Below are 21,163 nucleotides of genomic sequence, written 5' to 3' on the forward strand. Positions count from 1 at the left end.
ACTCCAGTGCCACCGGAAGCGAGGGGGGGAGAGCCTCCCTCCTTCTTATTCTTCCTTGACCTCCTCCCTAGATGGGAGAAGGGTTTCCCCTCTGGTCCATGGCCTCCATGGCAAGGGAGGGGCGAGAGCCCCTCCGAGATTGGATCTGTCTCTCTGTCTCTCTCTGTTTCTGCGTTCTCAGATTCTTCCCTTTCATCATTTCTTATATTCCCGGAGATCCGTAACTCCGATTGGGCTGAAATTTTGACATGATCTCTATCCGGAAATTAGCTTTCTTGCGCGAAAGAAGGGCATCAACCGCCTTACGGGTGGCCCACAAGGGTCAAGGGCGCGCCTGGGGGGGCAGGCGCGCCTTCCTGCCTCGTGGCCACCTCGGGCACCGTCTCGCGTGGATTTTTCTTCCCAAAAATCATAAATATTCCAAAAAAAGTCTTCGTCAGTTTTTATTCCGTTTGATATGGATATTCTGCGAAACAAAAAACATTCAACAAACAGGAACTGGCACTAGGCACTGGATCAATATGTTAGTCCCAAAAATAGTATAAAAAGTTGCCAAAAGTATATGAAAGTTGAATTATATTGGCATGGAACAATAAAAAATTATAGATACGACGGAGACGTATCAGACGCCTATATAAATTAGGGGTGCGGCACACTCATGCGGTTGATCACTTCGGCGCTGCCATTAGGGTTTGTATGTGTTGCGAATAGACACCTCCACTCGCCACCGGTTGTGTGATCGGACCTAGCAGTCCGCCGCACGGCGTTCCTCCTGCACGCGTGGATACCGTTAGAGGCGGTGCACTTGCCCACTCCGGCGAACCTGTACATGGGAACCGACAACCGGATGTTCGAGGGAGATCGGACAAGGAGGAGACGATCCACGCGGACGCGTTGCCCCAACTCTTCTTCCGCTGCACGACACTACGCGTCTAGTGGTAATGATCCGTGATCCATCTCCCGTAGCATGTTGGTTGTTCTGCGCGTAGGAAAAATTTTAATTTGCAGTCGACGCACCCTACCGTAGAACACAACAGTGGTATCAGAGCCAGGTTATAGGATTTGGATTCAGATCGTATGCATATTAGATATGTGGAGGCGGCAGATGAGATTTGTTGTCGTTTATGAGATTGGCTATGTGCACGGTTGATAAGATCAATTGCACATGGGGATCTTCGAGGCTACGTTTTTTTTCAATCGGAATCGATGAGGTCGTGACATAACCTACCCCTACCGGTCGGTATCCGCCATCGGGGTTAACAGTGAAACGTAAATCCGAATCGGACTCACGATGATCGATGAGATCGGTCAGATCGGAAAATTCGGCGTGATCGGAGTTCAGATATGATCTGTGGTTTCCGAAAACGTCGGGCGCTGCCCCTTCGAACCCCGCCCGCTAACCGGCTAGCGGGACCGCCGTGTGCGTAGCGCCTTGTATTTCATACACGATCACTCAAAACGGTAGAATGCGAGTAACCTTGTTTTGCAGGTTTGATGTGAATAGTATGGTTCATATGTATGTGATGCATGTGTGTAATTTATACATGGCCTGCGTGTCATGTTTGTCAGCCGGCAGGAGCCAAACTGCTGTCATTATAACGTATAATGACCTGCATGTCGACTTGTGACTCTATGTAAAATTCATTACTAGTTGTAGTAGTTGGATTATAGAGATCAGGTTGGTAGGTTGGCGTCCCGGCATGACAAACAAGATGGAGTTCCTAGATGGTCATCGGAGTCAGAGCCGACCTGGAAGAACTGCCATGAAGGAGCCATACTATTTCACAATATATGTTTTATTTGTGATTGTTATGCTTCTTGTTTTCTATGCATGTAAGAATGATAGATAGATCCCACGTTAATATCAAGAAATTTGCCATTACCAATGTTGCACCTTCGCATGTCAAGTACGTATGGTAGTGGCCTCATAAAATTGGGGTGCTGCTAGGTGTCCTTGAGAATTGTTCTCAAGCATGATAAAAAGAAACAAGTTCTAGAGGATCCACTTCCAGAGGAACCTGCCGATAATGCTAGTGCCACAGCTAAGAATGCCTACCAGAAACTTGTTGATGATTCAACGAAGATCAGCTATCTGATGCTGGCTTGTATGGAGCCCAATTTGCAGCCGCATTTCGAAAATGTTGAGGCTTACGATATGATCGAGAGTCTCAAGAGCATGTTTCAGACACAGGTTAGGATCGGAAGGTTCAACGTCTGGCGATCTTGATGGATTGCAAGCTGAAGGAAGGTGATCCACTGATCCCACATGTGTCAAGATGATCGGATATGTGCAAGCTTTGGATCGCTTGGGCTTCCCACTCTTGGATGAGCTGGCTACTAATGCAGTTCTGGGTTCTCTTCCGCCCAGCTATGGGACGTTCATCTCGAACTATCATATGCATGGCATGGATAAGAAGCTCACTGAATTGCATGGGATGCTCAAAGTGGCAGAGCAGGATATTAACAAAGGCACACATCAAGTGTTGATGGTGCAGAAATTGGCTAAGTTCAAGAAAAGTTGGTCTAAGAAGAAGGCTAAGGCAAAGGGCACAGAGACGGTAACCTCTGCCACTGCGCCAAAGTCTAGACCGGACTCGAAGACCATTTGCTATCATTGCAAGGAGACCAGTCACTGGAAGAGGAACTGTAGCAAGTGGCTTGCAGAGCATGGCAAGAAGGCCGGAAATGCTTCTTTGGGCAAAGGTACACTTGTTGCATATGTTATAGACATTTACCTTGCTGACATACCTAGTAGCTCTTGGGTATTTGATACCGGATCGGTTGTTCATATTTGCAACTCGATGCAGGGGCTGGTAAGAACTAGGCGTGTGGCACAAGGGGAGATTGACATGAGGGTCGACAACAAAGCAAGAGTTGCTGCGCTGGAAGTCGGCACGATGCAGCTCCAGCTTCCTTCTGGATTTATTTTGGGATTGAATAATTGTTATTACATTCCAGAACTTAGTCGGAACATTATTTATGCCTCATGCTTGATGAGTCAGGGTTATGAATTCAATTTAAAGGACAATGGTTGTTCGATTATTTGAATGGTATGTTCCACGGCTACGCACCCATTGTTGATACACTATTTATATTGAATCTAGAATAGGAATCAGTCTAAAACGTGAATGTCAAGAGGCATAAGCCTAATGAGATAAATCCGACATACTTCTGGCATTGCCGGCTTGGACACATTAGTCTGAAACGCATGAAGACGCTCCATGATGATGGGCTCCTAACTTCGTCCGACTTCGGGTCGTTCGAGACATGTGAACCATGCTTGCTCGGCAAGATGACTAAGTCTCCTTTCCCAAAGAGTTGCGAGAGGGCGTCCGAGCTATTGGAACTTATACATAGTGATGTGTGTGGTCCAATGAGCACAACTGCCAGAGGTGGCTATCAGTACTTCGTTACTTTTACCGACGACTTGAGTAGATATGGATATATCTATTTGATGAGGCACAAGTCTGAAACTTTTGAAAAGTTCAAAGAGTTTCAAAACAAGGTTGAGAATCAGCTCGACAAGACTATAAAACTTCTATGATCTGATCGTGGAGGTGAGTACATGAGTCAGGAGTTTGATGATCATCTGAAAAGCCGAGGTATAGTACCTCAGCTCACACCTCCGGGTACGCCACAGAGAAACGGCGTGAATGGATGAATCGTACCTTGTTGGATATGGTTCGATCTGTGATGAGAAAATCGGATTTACCCTTGTCATTCTGGGGATACGCTCTAGAAACTGCAGCTTTCACACTTAACAGGGTACCATCAAAATCCGTAGATAAGACACCACATGAGATGTGGACCTGGAAGAGTTCCAGTTTGTCTTTTCTAAAGATTTGGGTTGTGAAGCATTTGTCAAGCGACTCATGTTAGACAAACTTACACCCAAGTCGGATAAATGCATATTCGTGGGATATCCGAGGGAAACCTTGGGATATAGCTTCTACAACCGGGAAGAGAACAAAGTGTTTGTTGCCCGGAACGGGGTTTTCCTCGAGAAAGAGTTTGTCAGTCGGGAGGCCAGTGGGAGGATGGTCCGACTCGAAGAAATTCGAGTACCACTCGGGGATGGCTCGATGGGTGATGAGATCATACCAGAGTCACTCAGGGAACCTGTAGTGGAAGCGGCACCGGAACCACGTAGGTCGGAAAGATTGCGCAGAGTGCATGATGTATTGTTGCTAGAAAGCGACGAGCCGGCCACATATGCGGAAGCGATGGTGAGCCCGAATTTCGAGGCATGGCTAGAGGCCATGAGATCCGAATTAAAGTCCATGGATGAAAATTAAGTCTAGGACTTGGTTGATCCGCCGGCTGGCGTAAAGGCCATTGGCTGCAAATGGGTCTTTAAGAAGAAAATCGATGTGGATGGAAATGTTCAGATCCACAAAGCTCGGCTTGTCGCTAAAGGATATGGACAAGTTCAAGGAATTAACTACGACGAGACTTACTCGCCTGTAGCGAAGCTGAAGTCGGTAGGGTCGTACTAGCTATAGCTGCATATTTCGACTACGACATATGGCAGATGGATGTCAAAACGGCTTTCCTTCACGGAAATTTAACCGAGGACGTGTATATGATATAGCTGAGGGTTTTGTCGATCCGACTAGCACTAGTAAAGTATGCAAGCTCAAGAGATCCATTTAGGGGTTGAGGCAAGAATCTCGGAGTTGGAACATTCATTTTGATGAGGTCGTCACTGGTCTCGGTTTCATGAAAAGCGATGAGGACACTTGTTTATACAAGCAGTTAAGTGGGAGCTCAATTGTGTTTTTGATCTTGTATGTGGATGACATACTACTGATCGAAAATGATGTTTCGATGCTGAACTCGGTTAAGGAATCATTGAATGGCAAGTTTTCAATGAAGGACCTTGGTGAGGCAGTTTACATTTTAGGCATCAAGATCTGTAGAGATAGATCGAGGAGGCTGCTCGGCTTGAGCCAAAGCACGTACATAGATAAAGTGTTGAAGCGGTTCAACATGAGTGAGGCCAAGAAAGGGTTCTTGCCTATCTCACATGGTATAAGGCTAAGCGAGGCTCAGAGTCCTTCGACATCTGATGAGCGAAGTAGGATGAGTCGGATTCCGTATGCCTCGGCAATTGGATCCATCATGTATGCCATGATATGTACACGGCCTAATGTTGCTTTCTCAATAAGCCTAACAAGTAGATACCAGGCCAACCCAGATGAGAGTCACTGGGCAGTGGTAAAGACTATTTTGAAGTACCTGAAAAGGACTAAATAGATGTTCCTAGTTTATGGAGGTGAGGAAAAGCTCATCGTAAGGGGTTACGCCGATGCTGGTTTCCAAACCGACAGAGATGATTGTCGATCATAGTCTGGATTTGTGTATATCATGAATGGAGGAGCAGAGAGCTGGATGAGTTCCAAGCAAGATACGGTTGTCGATTCTACCATAGAAGTCGAATACATTGCGGCTTGTGAAGCTGCAAAGGAAGGTGTTTGGATCCGAAACTTTCTGGATGATCTTGGTAATTTCCCAGCCTCGTTAAAACCGTTGGACCTTTATTGTGATAACTCTGGTGCCATCGCACAAGCCAAGGAGCCGAGGGATCACCACAAGACCAGACACATAGATCAAAAATATCACCTGATACAAAAGATCGTAAAGAATGGTGATGTTGAGTTATGCAAAATTCACATGGATGCAAATGTTGCAGATCCGTTGACTAAGCCGCTTCCACAATCCAAGCATGAGGGGCACGTTAGAGCTATGGGCATTCGATGCCTATTTGATTGACTCTAGTGCAAGTGGGAGACAGTTGGAGATATGCCCTAGAGGCAATCATGTATGATGATATTTCCTATGTGTTTATGAATAAAGATAGTACTTGGACATTATCAATGATGTCTATCAGCAAGTACGTGACTTGTTTGTGGGACTATGCATTGTATGATGAACGTCCTAAAATGTCCCTGGTCGAAAGGGCTGCGTGGACGCACAGCTGACTAGACTAGCATATGACACGGTCGATGGCTTGGTCTCACTAGCCATGAAGCATTGGATGCTAACCGGATAATATGGACCCAGAAGGATCTGGTCGGATTCGACATAGTCGAATCTGAGTTGAGATAAGGTCCGAGTCAGACAAACCCAACTATGAGACGCAGCGATATGTCATCTATGAGTCTCTAGTACAACATACATTCTATGTCCTAAGATCTGAGCTGGGATGGTGACAGACTTTCTTTGGGCCAACCAAACGCTACTCCGTGACTGGGTAGTTACAAAGGTAGGTTTCGGGCTTGTCCAGACCCATGTTGCGAGACATGGTCGAGCAAGATGGGATTTGCCCCTCCGATCAGGAGAGATATGCTCTGGGCCCCTCGTGTGATCCGACCAAGATAAGCATGGCCATGCGATTAGGATTATGAGATAATCCGGTTTGTGGTCGACATCGTTGGAACGAGAAAGAGGTCGGGCTAGCACAAGGATGACAACATATATCGTGTGGCAAAGGGAACAGAAGTATGATGTACAGGTTCGACTAACCAGCTTCATAGTCTGCTTGGTGTTCAGCATGCCCTGTTAGGGGCCGCTACCAACCGTGCAGTTCGGAGGTGATCCGAACTGCGACCAAGCAGGCTTGAACCTAAGGGGCCGCGCGCTGAAGGGAAGGAACCTACAAGGTCAGATCTGAGGACACTAGTCGGATGTGATCCGAGCTGTGTTCAGATACTGGCTGAGTAGACTTATGGGCTTTAGGGTCCGTGCGAGGCCCAAGTGTTGAGCCCGCGACGGACGCCTATATAAAGTGAGGGTGCGGCACACTCATGCAGTTGATCGCTTCGGCGCTGCCATTAGGGTTTGCATGTGTTGCGAATAGACACCTCCACCGGTTGTGTGATCGAACCTAGCAGTCCGCCGCACGACGTTCCTCCTGCACGCGCGGATACCATTAGAGGCGGTGCACTTGCGCAGCTCCGGCGAACCTGTACGTGGGAACCGACGACCGACTGTTCGAGGGAGATCGGACGAGGAGGACATGATCCACGCGGACGCATTGCCCCAACTCTTCTTCCGCTGCACGGCACTGCGCGTCTAGTGGTAACGATCCATGATCCATCTCCCGTAGCATGTTCTTGGTTGTTCTGAGCGTAGGAAAATTTTAATTTACAGTCGACGCACCCTACCGTAGAACCCAACAAAGCACCCCTACCCAGTTTATTCTAGAAGCCCAACCAAAAATATATTTTTTGATGCCTACTAGTCAAGTCTTAATAAGTAGAATTTTAAAACCATAAAATCGGTTGGGCTTCTTGAATAAGCTGGGCAGGGGCGGCTTATTCCAGCTTATTTTAGAAGGCAGCAAAAGAACTGGCCCTTAGTACGGTAACACGGATCCTATCTCTGGGATACAAGAGGCGTAGTCCTTAAATGACCAATGATTTTGTCTATTGCTATCTTAATTACGAAGCAACCCCGGGCAACGAAGGCCTTCGGTTGGACAATTGACTCTTGATGCAGGACGTATGTCGGTCAAGACATAATTTGCACACATCCCCCACTTCCATGTGTAGCAAGCACATCTTGATGGATGACTTCTAGGGCACAAATTAATATCATAATGATCCTGACACAAACATATGGTTGTAAGCGTAAGTTCTCATACCCATGCCTATTTTTATTGTAAGTGTTTTTAGTGTCAGCTTGATTTACGATCTGGTCAAAACCTGAAACTTAATTCTTTTGCAAAAGCTTGTTAGAAACCCTTGCTTAAAGGGCACCATCCTCTCGTGGGTTTGATAACCCAGAGTCACCTATGGGTAAAAAGCCGAGAATCCTTTATGCTCCTTTACCAGATCACTAAAGGGAGTAATCAAATGGAAGGTCCTCAGTAAGCAACAAGAGTCCAACACTAGCGGCGACTTATCAGTTAGACTCACTCTCTTGCTAAGCGCCAGACGCCACAACCTTCGTCGAATCCGGATTAGTGTAGCCTCTATTTTAACTTGTGTGTGTGGGCTTATTATTGAGTCGGTGCCCCCAACAGACTTGATGTTGGTGTATTTGTACCTATATTGTATTTGAACTTGGTTGTTTGGCCTATTTTCTGAAAAGATCAAGATCCTATGCCATGGCTTCATGTTTTTCCTTCTCTGACAATTGAAACGATGAAGCCCAATCACCTGACGCCATGAGAGCAGCTACCACAATCAATCTTACCCAACATCGAATAAACCCACTGACTTCCCTCCTCATAATCCAAACCATAGCTCACAAAGGCCAGGAGTCGTACAAGAGTACGAGACCACCCCATGGTCAACCCAAACAAGACCGCAAATGAGAGGAGAAGAGATAAACAGAAACACTGACAAAAGCGAGGAGAGAAGAGACACACCCTAGCGAGAGGGAAAAGGCAACACCAACTACTACTTTTTTGTCACCATTTGAGCTTGCATAACAATCGGGGAGCTCCTAATTGACACCTTGCCTGGGCCGACCCATTGGCGTGCACGCCTGTTCGCCCTGCTGGTACTGTAGCGCAACCCCCCGGTCAGCCTGAACAAGACCGTAGATGGGAGGAGAAAAGATAAACTAAAACGTCGGTGGAGCAATGAGAGAAGAGACAAACCCTGGAGAGAGAGAGGGAAAATGCGACACCAACGACTACTTTTTTCGTTGTTGTTCGACTGAGCTTGCATTACAACTGGGGAGTTTCTATTTGACCCCTCGACTAGGCCGACCCATTGGCGTGCACGTTCGTTCGCCCTGCTGGTACTGTAGCGCAACGGAAATTCACGAAAAGGAGTGCACACACAAGGAATCAACTACAGACCTCTCACTGGTTAAGGACTGTCGCTAGCCAAAGTTTGAAATTTCAAAATTTTGTTCATGTTGTTCAAAAAATGTTCGATTTTTCAAATATTATTTGTCTTTTGAGAAATTGTTCATGATTTCCAAGAAATGTTCGAAAAAAATTGAACTGCGTGAACAAATTTTGAAAATGCATGAACAGTTTTTTAAAAATGTGATCATTTTTAATTGTGTTTTTATTTTTTTGAAATTGTGAACAATTTTTATAATTATAAACTAAATTTAAAAGTATAGACATTTTTATTGAAAAGTGAAGATTTTTCTAAATTACTCTTTAAAAAAGTGATCAAATTAAAAAAAATACGAACGAGCGTCATATAGGAAATTCCTTACAATTGGTCGTCCGCTGAGGTTGTCGCTTGGCTAGGCCTGCGATCCACTTGGGCCTTCTCCCGTGTGTAGGTGCTGTAACATCGGCCCGGTTTTCCGCTAGGTCGATTTTCTGTAAAAGAAACGGTCGAAGCCCACAACGCAGGAGAAACCCCCAACACGGGCGGCAACCTTGATCCCCTCCTTCCTCCCAGTCCCCACCGCCGCCACGAACTCTGCTCCGACACGAACTCTGCTCAAGCCCGCTCCCATGGTTCCCGTCATCGACATGGCCTCTTTGCCCGTTCCGCAAGCCGAAGGCACCACCTACAGAAAGGACTCGAGTCCCACGATCGAAATCCCAGATCAGACCGGATCGCGGCGGCCGGCGGCGCCACGATAGTTCGCCGACCTGCAGTCCTCCTCACGGGACAAGCTGCGTTCGCGGTGCGCACTCGCTGCCCGCCGGCTTCGACGGTGTGGGCCGGGGCGCCGCCCTTCCGCAGATCCGCAATCGAGTCATGCGTCCGGTCTGACGCCTCCCATCGACGTCCACGGCTCTGTGCTCTTCCATGTTCTCTCCTAGCGCAGGCTGTGGGGGCGCTACGCCGCTATCTGCCGGCTCCTCATACAAGAGCTATGGACCAACTGAGCCCTGTGGGAAACAATTGCATCAACTCAGCGACGTCCAGCGTTTCTCCTCTCTACGTTTCTTTGCACGCCTCATCTCCAAGCACGAATTCACGACGTGATGTAAGTTTCATCATCATTGATCTGTTTTCTTGGTCATGACTTGATTCCCTCTTTTGCTCTAAATATTGTGACTACTGCATGCCATTACTCTAAATTTCTTGATTACTGCATGCCGCTGGAGTTGCTGTGTATAGGCGGTGAACCATAATACATGTATGTCATGGCTTCCACATGTTTGACGTAATGCCCAACCGAATTGCTCACACAAAATTTGACGGGAACAGAAAGCAGCATGGCTTCCAGCTGTCAATCTTCGAGTTTCTATAAATTTTAAGCCCAATGTTCCTCTATGTCCCTGTTTCTTACCTCCTCGCTCACCGAAGCAGATCAAGAAGCAGCAGCGAAGTCCCCCTGATGTTCCATCTCTCCCATTTGTGTGTCCCCATCTTTCCATGTTTGTCTCTCCATCTCTCTGATAAAATTAACAAGAACTAGTCCTCTCTATCTTTCTTTCTCTACATAAGGTCTAGTACACTATTGAAGGATACATGTCTTGACGGAGAGATAAAACTCACATTATGCGTTGTAATTCAAATTATTAGTTATTTTTATTAGGTGGGTCATCAGCCTAAGGAAACAAGCCAAGAATCGTGAGGGGAGAGAATTTGACATCATAAATGACTATCTCTAGTAATACCTTTTTCCTTGTATGTTTTTTGTCAATTATATTTCAACCTGCACCTTTCAAATATTATTTCTCTGTGTCCTTACTTCTTATACTAAGTCTACAAAAACAAAATACAGAAATAGCAAATCTAAGTATGCTCTAGATATTCAACATGTGAGACAATAGGTGAAAAAGACCAACAAAGCATCATTCTGGAAAGAAGATATCAACATTGGATTTGAATCTTTCACATTTTATCACAAAGAAAGACAGCTAAAAACTCACTTCCAATGGATGTGGCACAAACGAAAGGAACCAAGCAGGACTGAGTGCAAGTCTTGTATTCTTCATCTGCATATATTGATAATGTAGGGTCTTTGTACAGTTGATTACACTCAACTATCTTGTATGGACAAAAAATAATCTTGATTCAGTTCTTTTTATTTAATAATTAACGTGTGAATTTTCTTGGGGTTGGCAGTTAGTATAGGTGTATATCCGGTAAGGATTAGGGTGCAAGTGATGCAAATTCACATGAAGTTTATATAATATACAATGCAAGCAAACAATTGTATAGACTCACAAAATAATGGAACTTTTTGTTCTTCAGGCAAGCTGGAATGTTCTTGCATCAGCAGTGAATGTGCTGCTACCCATAATATTGATTTTAATTTTAAAATAAATAAGTAGACATCAAAATAAACTCATAAAATAATAGCACGACCAATGCCACAATTGAGTACGCTAGATGGTCTCTCCTACATTAATTTTGTGATATTTAAATGAGCTAAATCATGAGTTTCACATATCTCTCTCTTGGTCAGAAATAGTTCTGTAATTTACAGTCATGATAAACTCAGAACATGATAAATCAAAAATAACATTTATCTTACAAATGTGAACCATCTTTTATATTGTAGTAGTCAAACTTACATCTTTTTTACTGCATGTTTCGTAGTAGGACATCTATTTACGAAACGGAAGGTAGCATACTTGTTGCTGCACAAACAATTATATTGTTTACATCGAGCTATCTTTTTTACTGCATGTTTCGTAGTAGGACATCTGTTTATGAAACGGAAGGTAGCATACTTGTGGCTGCACAAACAATTATATTGTTTACTAAAAGAATGACGGAAAAAATGTTTACTTGCTAGACTAAAAGATCGATGGAAAAAATATTTCTCGACTTTATAACTCTTATCAATTTTACTCGACAAAGAGGCAGATCATTAATTTTGCAACCAACATTTCATTTGCATGGTACTCGGCAATCTGCACCGATGTGAATCCTACATCCCATCAATTGAGTTATTCCACGACAATCTATCTGTGACCATAAAGTCCCACGTTGCTATCTGAACTGTGTGGCTTCTCTCTACCACAAGTGAAATCCACCTCGAATTGCGTATTTTCTGGATCGCATTGATGCGCATTGGTTGTAGACACATTCCAGTCTTCTACTAATGAAATATCGAAACAATATTAGTAACTCTATTATTAATGCACGTAAATACAGAAAAGCAAAATATCTATCAGGACTACAATGACGACATGCCTGCAAACTTAATTCTTGAATTTGCAGTACTAAGTATAATATATAACTGAAGTTTGACCAAGAACATTACATCATTGCATTTCTTTATAGAAGTAGTCCACTGTTGTGATACAATGCTTATTGTAGTAATTTCTACATTCAACTATGTTATAGAACTGAAGGTGTCTACACTAAATTTCTCCAAGATTTCTAAAGAAAGCAAAAATAAGAAAATATTTGCCCTAAGATTTCTCCAAGAGATGCATACCAGGAGCAAAATTAATATATTGATGATGACTTTAATCTTCATGTAAGGTACATGCTCATAAACTTGGCTGATGCTGCCGTGGCTAATCTAGCCTTATTTCTTGCTGCCGGTTTCTATGAACAAGAAACCAACAAAACTAAAGTTCACTCTAATATAAAGTTTTAGCTGCAGCCAGAAAGAATTGCCAAGCTCTTGTATGTTTAGTCGGTGGACTTTAAAGAAAAATCATGGATAAATGAAGAAGCTAGATCTGGCCATATAGTGCAAGAAACAAGTAGTGAGCGAGACAAAAGCTTGGTGATGAGAAAATAATACATTGGTATTGAAGACAAATACCAGGGAAGGCTTAACAAATCGACTCTCTTCAAGAACCTCTCTTGAACCCATGGCTCATGTACAACTAGAGTAGCTGCTGCACCTTGAGTCCTGCCACAGCGCCTCTGTTCAATACGCTGGGAAGCAGGTAGAGATGAAGGGCGTATGTGACATAGAAGATGGCGAGCTACATCTTGCATCTACAAATGAGGGCGACCTAGGCCCGTGTTCGACACTGCAGTTCTTGGTTGGTGTGTCAGATAGCAACCCAGGCAGCGGTGTGAGGCGGCAACGGCTGGACGCGGTAGTAACCCTAGCTGTGGCCGCGCTCGCTCTTAACGAGAGAGGAAGAAGAAATCAGCTCGGGGCTAGCGAGTTGATGGGGCAGGGAAGAGAGCTGGCGGGTCCACTCGTTGACGAGTATTTGTTTGAGAGAGTAGGCGAGGAAGCGACACACAAACATGCGAATCGACGTACCACAACCTACCATCACAACCGCACTTCCCTTTAATAGTAAAGATAGTAGTAATAACAATAGTTTCTTCCTTCAGAGGTTCATGAGGTTCATGAGCTTGATGAGCTCCATGAGCTCATCAACAAGCAAAGGATTTCTATTGCTGGTTCTTTAAAGACCGTTGGCTAATATCCTTTATTTTCATACAATGGGATGGTACTTCCAATTGGTACATTGATTGTTGGATTTGATGGAACTGCGAGTGGCCCTTTGACATATTTTAGTGTCATTAAGCAGTACTTAGGTCTATGCCTAACAATTCCGCTCTTTTTCTAGGGTCTGGTCTTGGTACTATGTTGATAGCGAGGGTGCAAGGCTCAAGGGAAGCAGCCGGTTCTGTAGTTCTTTGTATGCTTATAGTATCTTGGATGAGGGGTATGTTTTTTTATACCTCTATATGTTGCTTTGCTCACAGTTCATATTATCTTGAAGTTGCATCTCTTATGTTTGTGCTTTACATTTCATTTACAAATTCAACATGTCAGTTGAGGAAGCTGCTGAGTTAGCATGGCGGGCTTTTATCACGCAATATTCCGTGACAGAGCTAGTAGTGGCTGTGTTCCTGGTGGTATGCATTCTGTTTCTTAGTTTCTATCCTGATATTTGTTTTGTTCACTCAATAAGCACGATACAACTTGCATGCAGATTTGTTAAACACCTTGCCATTTATATCTTTCTTTTGAAATCACATACATAACTGTTTATTTGAGTTACTTATTGGTGAAGTTGAGATATTTTCCCCCCATCGTGTAATACACACCCCTAGGTTGGGAATAGAGATTACCGTCGAAACGATGGTGATAAATTAACCCACACCAAACGTACATTGTTGTAGAGTATAGAAGGTGCTGTAGAGTATAGACATGGGTCTAGACATCTAGACAAACCTACCGAGGATTTCTAAAACAATATAATTATAATGGTACATGTAAATTACATGCGTAGATTTATTCTTTTTGTATACGGCTTTCATGTTAGTAGATTTAAAAAAATATGGTGTGCTGTATAAGGATTATGGCCAACGCTATGTTTTCTTCGTGTTCGCCTTTTCTTTTTCCTTCTTAATTTTTTGAACCTTTTTCAAGTTTGTGAACAATTTTCAGTTCACATTTTTTGAATTTGCTAAAATGTTGAATTACCGTATATTTTCCAAATTCGTGAATATTTTTTGAAAATTTTGAACCTTTTCCAATGGTTGAATAGTTTTTGAATATGTGAGCGATTTTGGAATATGTGAATAGTTTTTAGAATCAGTTAACAATTTTGAATTGCCGTGAATATTTTTTGAATTCCTTAACAGTTTTTGAATTCGTGAACATTTTTGGAATTCATACTTGTCTTGAATATGAGAACATTTTTCGAACACAATAACATTTTTGGAATTTGTGAACACTGTTTTAGAATCCACAGACATTTTTTGAATTCGACGCAAACATTTAACAATTTTTTGTATTCATGTACATTATTTGAATTCATGAACTTGTTTTGAATACGTTAACATTATTTAATATGTGATCATTTTATGAATACGTTAACATTTTTGGAATTCACAATTTTTTTAATCCGTGAACTTTCTTTGAATACGTGAACATTACTGGAATTGGCAACATTTTTTGAATTCGCAAACATAATTTTTGAATTTGTGAACATTTATTTAATTCACAAACTCTTTTTTTTTCAAATTTGCCTTAGATGTTAGTAGATTCTAAGGATATGGTGTGATGTATAAAGAATTATGATCAATGCTATGTTTAGTTTTTGGGTCATTATTATTTGGAAGCAGGGTAAAAAAAGAAGACTATCATTTGGGCTTGATAGAGTATGATTATATCCCACTCGGTCGTGTTTGCATCAAACACGTGTCCCCCTTTGGAGAAGAATACGCCAACCATTTTGGTAGCGGGCCTATAACTCATCTCGACAATTCTGTTTAGGCCTCATTCCGCTAATACGCTAGGCATCATCTCCTTTCCCGTATTTCTCTTAGTCTCACTCCAAAACACTTCACGATCCAACAGAGGGAATGCCAACATCCATGGTGGAATTGTCCCATTCGGCTGTTCATGCCACTTGAGAGGATGAAGGCTCTAGCAACATCATGCGAGAGGCATCGTCACTAGTGATTTTGCCACCATCCTGGCCACGACGACAATGCCGCAGTACATATAGTGGAGGGTAGAGTAGGAAAGTGGAGCGACGGCGCCGCAAGAAGAGGTGCATTGGAACAGGGGGCACTGTAGTCTGTTTCTTCTTCTGGGCGAGTGTCAGGCAAATAGACAAGACTCCCAACAAAATGTCGATAAAGCGTCAGATTAGACAATGGATGAACATCAATAGTAGCAGGAGGTGAACATTGAGCTCCATTGGAGTCTCAACATTGCGCTCATCTTTAAGAGCAACATGAGTAAGAAGATCCTAGATTATTATTTTGGACCAAGAAGGGACCTCAATCCCAAGAAAGTAGCAGAGAGGGTCAAGATAAGACATAAGAAACTGCATAACATGCCTTCACAAAGGCAATATACTCACGGTCTGCTTCAGTGATGATCATGTCATCAACATGAAGAAGAGTCCTACCAAGAGCAGGGCAAGCAACGCCGGATCTTGAGCACTCGCTAAAAACCAGCAACATCCATCAGAGGCAAAACGCTCAAACCAGGCACGAGACGCTTGCTTAAAGCTATAGAGAGAGCGATGAAGACGACTAAGCATGTCCTAAGGAGTAGAATACCCAGGTGGTGGTTTTATGTAAACCTCCTCACGCAGCTCACTATTAAGAAATACATTCTTAACATCGAGCCTATACACGAACCAGTGGCGAACAGAGGCCACAAGCATACGGTTTTGCAGGAGCAAAAGTCTCATCGTAATCAGGACCATGCTCCTGCTGAAAGCCATGACCCACAAGACAAGTTTTTCTAATGCTCAAAAGAACCATCAGAGTGAGTCCTAACCTTGTAGACCCACCAAGTGATGGGACGAACACGAGGAGGAACATAAATAGTATCCCACGTGCTGATGCACTCAAGAGCAGCAATTTCACTCAAGAGCAGCAATCTCCTGTGTCATAACAAGGTGCCATTTGGTATGAACAACATCACAACAAGAAGTCGGCTCAAGAACAACAGCGCCAATGCTTGGAAGATCAATGCGGTCAACAGGACGAAGCGGACGAGGACGGAAGCCATAAGTAGGCTGAGACGGGGAAGTTGGCACATCAGTAGATGCATCGACAACACGCAGACGACCTATATAGAAGTTAGGAAAAAAATGGAGAATAAAAGCTGGAATCATCGGGGGATAAACTTAGGTGATGGAGACAAGGAAGCCACCGGTGATGAAGGTGTAGAATCATGTGATAAGCGAGGTGAGGAAATCATAGGAGATGATGACGTTGGTTCTACAATAATCAGAGAAGCATGAGCAGCACGATGATTGGATAAGGGCTCAATAGGAGTGGTAGTAGTGTCGAAAAAAATGTGGGAAGAGATGTACTCCACTTAAAAGGCCAAAGAAGATGGACACAGGTAGAAGGGAGGAGACTCTACAAAAGTCATATCCTAAGAAATAGGCATTCGACGACCAACATGATCCCAACAACGATATCCCTTGTGCTCATCGTTGTATCCTAAGAAGACACACTCAACAGACTGAGAAGTCAGTTTGGTGAATTCACGAGGTGTAAGAAGGACATAACAAACACAACAAAAAAATTGAAGCGTCGAATAAACGATCAAATAGACTCTCGAAAAGAGCGTCACCCTGCAGAGCAGTGGATTGCTGAAGGTTGATGAGATAGATGGAAGTGGAGACATACTCGGCCCAAAAGTGCGGTGAAAGAGAGGCGGTGACCATCAATGGACGAGCCGTCTCAAGGTGACGATGCTTGCGCTTAGCCACACCATTTTGAGCATGAGCACCAGGATAAGAGAACCAAAGCCAGCTCAGTAAGGATTCCACGCAACAACTTGGAGATATACTCTCCAGAAGAGTCACCATAGAACACATGAATAGGCGTAGAGAATTGAGTGTGAACCTTGGCAGCAAAATGCTTATAGATAAGACCTCACTACGAGAAGAAATAAAGTATATATCCAGGTGTGTTGAGAGAAGTCACTAGTGGAGGCAAAGGAAGATGATCCCTTGAGATCAGAGTGAACAAGGTCTAAAGGATGCTGAGACACTGGACCACGTATTAGAGACATCACCGGAGACGGATCCAAAAGATCACGTCGAACTAAGGATGAGAGATCACAAGTGACGCAAGGCGATGATGCCACTCTTGAAAATATATGGTAGACAAGGCAACAGAGGCAGAGACTGGCGGCGCTGGCAGTAGAGGGACTTGATCCGACATCCCACTTGCGTTTGCACTCTTCGTACCCCGTCGATCTGGCTGGGTGTTCCTTTCCTGTTTGCGGGTTGTGTGCCACGTGCTTGATTAAGCACCCCAGGTTCTCCTACTGTGCGCCCTTGGCCTCGACTTTAGGTAGCGCCTGTCCTCGGCTCGTCTCGTGCATAATCCAGGTACGCGTCGACTGTCCGAGCTCCTGCTCACCATTGGTGGTGCTCGAGTGTGCGGTTATGGTGTCACACATAAAGGAACACGGGATGTGGGATTGAGACAGTGCTTGTAGCAACCCGCAACAAGGCAAAGGATGCCCATCCAGACTGGTAGGGAGCGGAGGTGGTCACAAAGGTGGATGTTGACTCCATAGGAGTCTCAACAGTGCACTCATCAGTAAGAGTAGCACGAGTAAGAAGTAGCACGAGTAAGAAGATCCTGGACATACTTCTCTTAGAAAATAAAGAAGTCATTAGAGGTAGAAGAAAACCTCAATCTCAAGGAAGTACCAAAGAGGACTAAGATCAGACATAAGAAATTCACTATGACAAGCCTTCACCAAGGCAATGTACTTAAGAGTCGTTGCCAGTGACGATCGACATGTAGAAGAAGTGTTCGACCACGAGTTGAATGGTGGACCGGAAGTGTACGATAATGAGCACTCGTAAAAAACTAGCCGCAATCACCACCGAGACGAAGCGCTCAAACCAGGCACAAGGGGTTTGCTTAGGGCCATATAGACATCGGCGAAGACGACAAACCATGAAGAGAACCTAGGTGGTGGCTACTTGTAGGCATTCTTGACATCAAGCTGAGAGACAGACTAGCGGCGAATAGAAGCCACATTGAGGAAGTGTGCGAAGAGTGGTCACATGGGCCATATATATAGGAGTAAATGTCTCTTCGTAGTCATGACCATGCCCTCACCACTAAATGAGCTTTGTAACGCTCAAGAGTATCATCAGTCTTAACCTTGTAGACCCACTTACAAGTGATGAGACGAGCACGAGGACGTCGAGGAGGAAGGGAAATGAGATTTCACGTGCCGATGTGGGCAAGAGAATCAATCTTCGATGCCATCACATGAAGCCATTTGGGATGAATAACCTCACGGCAAGAAGTTGTCTTGGGAAGAGCTGCGCAGTAACCATAGCGGTCAATAGGCAGAAGTGCGCGAGCTCGAAAGCCATAAGTAGGCTAAGCTGGAGGCGGTGCGTTGCCAACGAAAGAAGATATAATAGTCGAGGGAGATGGCTTATCAGAAGAATCCACAACATGTGGACCACGAGTGGAGTAAAGTCGAGGAACATGAGCAAAAGAAGGAACATATAAAAAGTCAAAGTGAGTCATAACATTCCCATCAAGTGATGGGACAAACACGAGGAGGAAGAGAAACAATATCTAACGTGCCGATGCGCTCAAGAGCAACAATCTCCTCTGCCATCGCAAGGTGCCATTTGGTATGAATAACATCACGATAAGAAGTCGGTTCAAGAACACTAGCGCCAACGCTTGGAAGACCGAGACGATCAACAGGCGGAAGCGGACGAGGAAGCAAGCCATAAGTAGGCCGAGAGGGGAAGTGGCACATTAGTAGACACATTCACAACACGCGGACGATTGTATGTAAAAGTGAGGAAAAGATGCAAGAATACAAGCAGAATTCATCGGGATAAACTCAGGTGATGGAGACAAGGAAGCCAAAACTGATGAAATTGGCGAATCATGTGATAAGCGAGGTGAGGAAATCATAGGAGATGATGGCATTAGATCTAAAATAATCAGAGAAGTATGAGCAGTACGACGACTGGATAAGGGAGTGATAGGAGTGTTGGATTTCCAAAAAAAGAGAGATTTCCTCCCATCGAAAAGGTCGAGGAAGATGGATGCGGGTAAAAGGGATGAGACTCGTCAAAAGTCATATCCCAAAAACTAACCATCTGACGACCAAAATGATCCCAATAATGATATCCCTCATGCTCAGCGTTGTATCCTAAGAACACACACTCAACAGACTGAGCAGTCAGTTTGGTGCGTTCACGTGGGTAAGGACATAGCGAACACAACCAAACAATTGAAGCGCCGAATAATCAGGAAAGAATCTAATAGACGCTCGAAAGGAGCGTCACCTTGCAGAGCAGTGGATTGCTGAAGGTTGATGAGATAGATGGAAGTGGAGACAGACTCGGCCCAAAAGTGCGGTGAAAGAGAGGCGGTGACCATCAATGGGCGAGCCGTCTCAAGAAGGTGACGATGCTTGCGCTAGCCACGCCATATTGAGCATGAGCACCAGGATAAGAAAACCAAAGTCTGGTCAGCAAGGATTCCATGCAACAGCTTGGAGATATACTCCAGCAGAGTCACCAAAGAACACATGAATAGGCGTAGAGAATTGAGTGTGAACCATGGCAGCAAAAGGCTTATAGATAAGACCTCACTATGAGAAGAAATAAAGTATATATCCAGGTGTGCCGAGAGAAGTCACTAGCGGAGGCAAAGGGAGATGATCCCTCGAGAACAGAGTGAACAAGTTCTAAAGGATGCTGAGACACCGTCTCGCTATGAGTATAAGGTAACTGGACCACGTATTAGAGACATCATCGGAGACGGATCCAAGAAGATCACGTCGAACTAAGGATGAGAGATCACAAGTGACCCAAGGCGATGATACCACTCTTGAAAATATCTAGTAGACAAGGCAATAGAGCCAGAGACTGGCGGCACTGGCAGTAGAGGGACTTGATCCGGCATCCCACTTGCCTATGCACTCTTCGTACCCCGCCGATCTGGCTGGGTGTTCCTTTCCTGTTTGCGGAAAGTGTGCCACGTGCTTGATTAAGCACCCAGGTTCTCCTACTGTGCGCGCTTGGCCTCGACTTTAGGTAGCGCCTGTCCTCGGCTTGTTTCGTGCATAATCCAGGTATGCGTTGATTGTCCGAGCTCCTGCTCACCATTGGTGGTGCTTGAGCGTGCGGTTATGGTGTCACACATAAAGGGAACACGGGATGTAGGATTGAGACAATGCTTGTAGCAACCCGCAGCAAGGCAACGGATGCCCATCCAGACTCGTAGGGAGCGGAGGTGGTCACAAGGGTGGATGTTGACTCCACAGGAGTCTCAACAGCGCACTCATCAGTAAGAGTAGCACGAGTAAGAAGATCCTGGACATCTCTTAGAAAATAAAGAAGTCATTAGAGGTAGAAGAAAACCTCAATCTCAAGGAAGTACCAAAGAGGACTAAGATCGGACATAAGAAATTCACTATGACGAGCCTTCACCAAGGCAATGTACTTAAGAGTCGTTGCAAGTGATAATCTACATGTAGAAGTGTTCGACCACGAGTTGAATGGTGGACCAAAAGTGTAGGATAATGAGCACTTGGCAAAAACTAGCCGCAATCACCACTGAGACGAAGCGGTCAAACCAGGCACGAGGGGTTTGCTTAGGGCCATATAGACATTGGCAAAGACGACAAACCATGCCATTAGGAAGAGAACCTAGATGGTGGCTACTTGTAGGCATTCTTGACATAGAGCGGAGAGGCAAACTAGCGGCGAATAGAAGCCACATTGAGGAAGTGTGCGAAGAGTGGTCACGTGGGCCATATATATAGGAGTAAATGTCTCTTCGTAGTCATGACCATGCTCTCACCACTAAACAAGCTT

At 44.5% G+C, this 21,163-nt stretch overlaps 1 long non-coding RNA gene across 1 annotated transcript; it reads left to right on the plus strand.

Annotated features, from left to right (window-relative positions):
* Positions 1–9,323: 9,323 nt before the first annotated feature.
* On the plus strand, positions 9,324–16,858 carry LOC125516464. Its single transcript, XR_007287356.1, has 3 exons — positions 9,324–9,912; positions 13,430–13,528; positions 13,639–16,858. It is a non-coding gene; the product is annotated as an uncharacterized LOC125516464 (long non-coding RNA).
* The last annotated feature ends 4,305 nt before the right edge of the window (positions 16,859–21,163 follow it).

This window comes from Triticum urartu, chromosome 1 (genome assembly GCF_003073215.2).
Source record: "Triticum urartu cultivar G1812 chromosome 1, Tu2.1, whole genome shotgun sequence".
In the NCBI taxonomy this organism is placed as follows: Eukaryota; Viridiplantae; Streptophyta; class Magnoliopsida; order Poales; family Poaceae; genus Triticum; species Triticum urartu.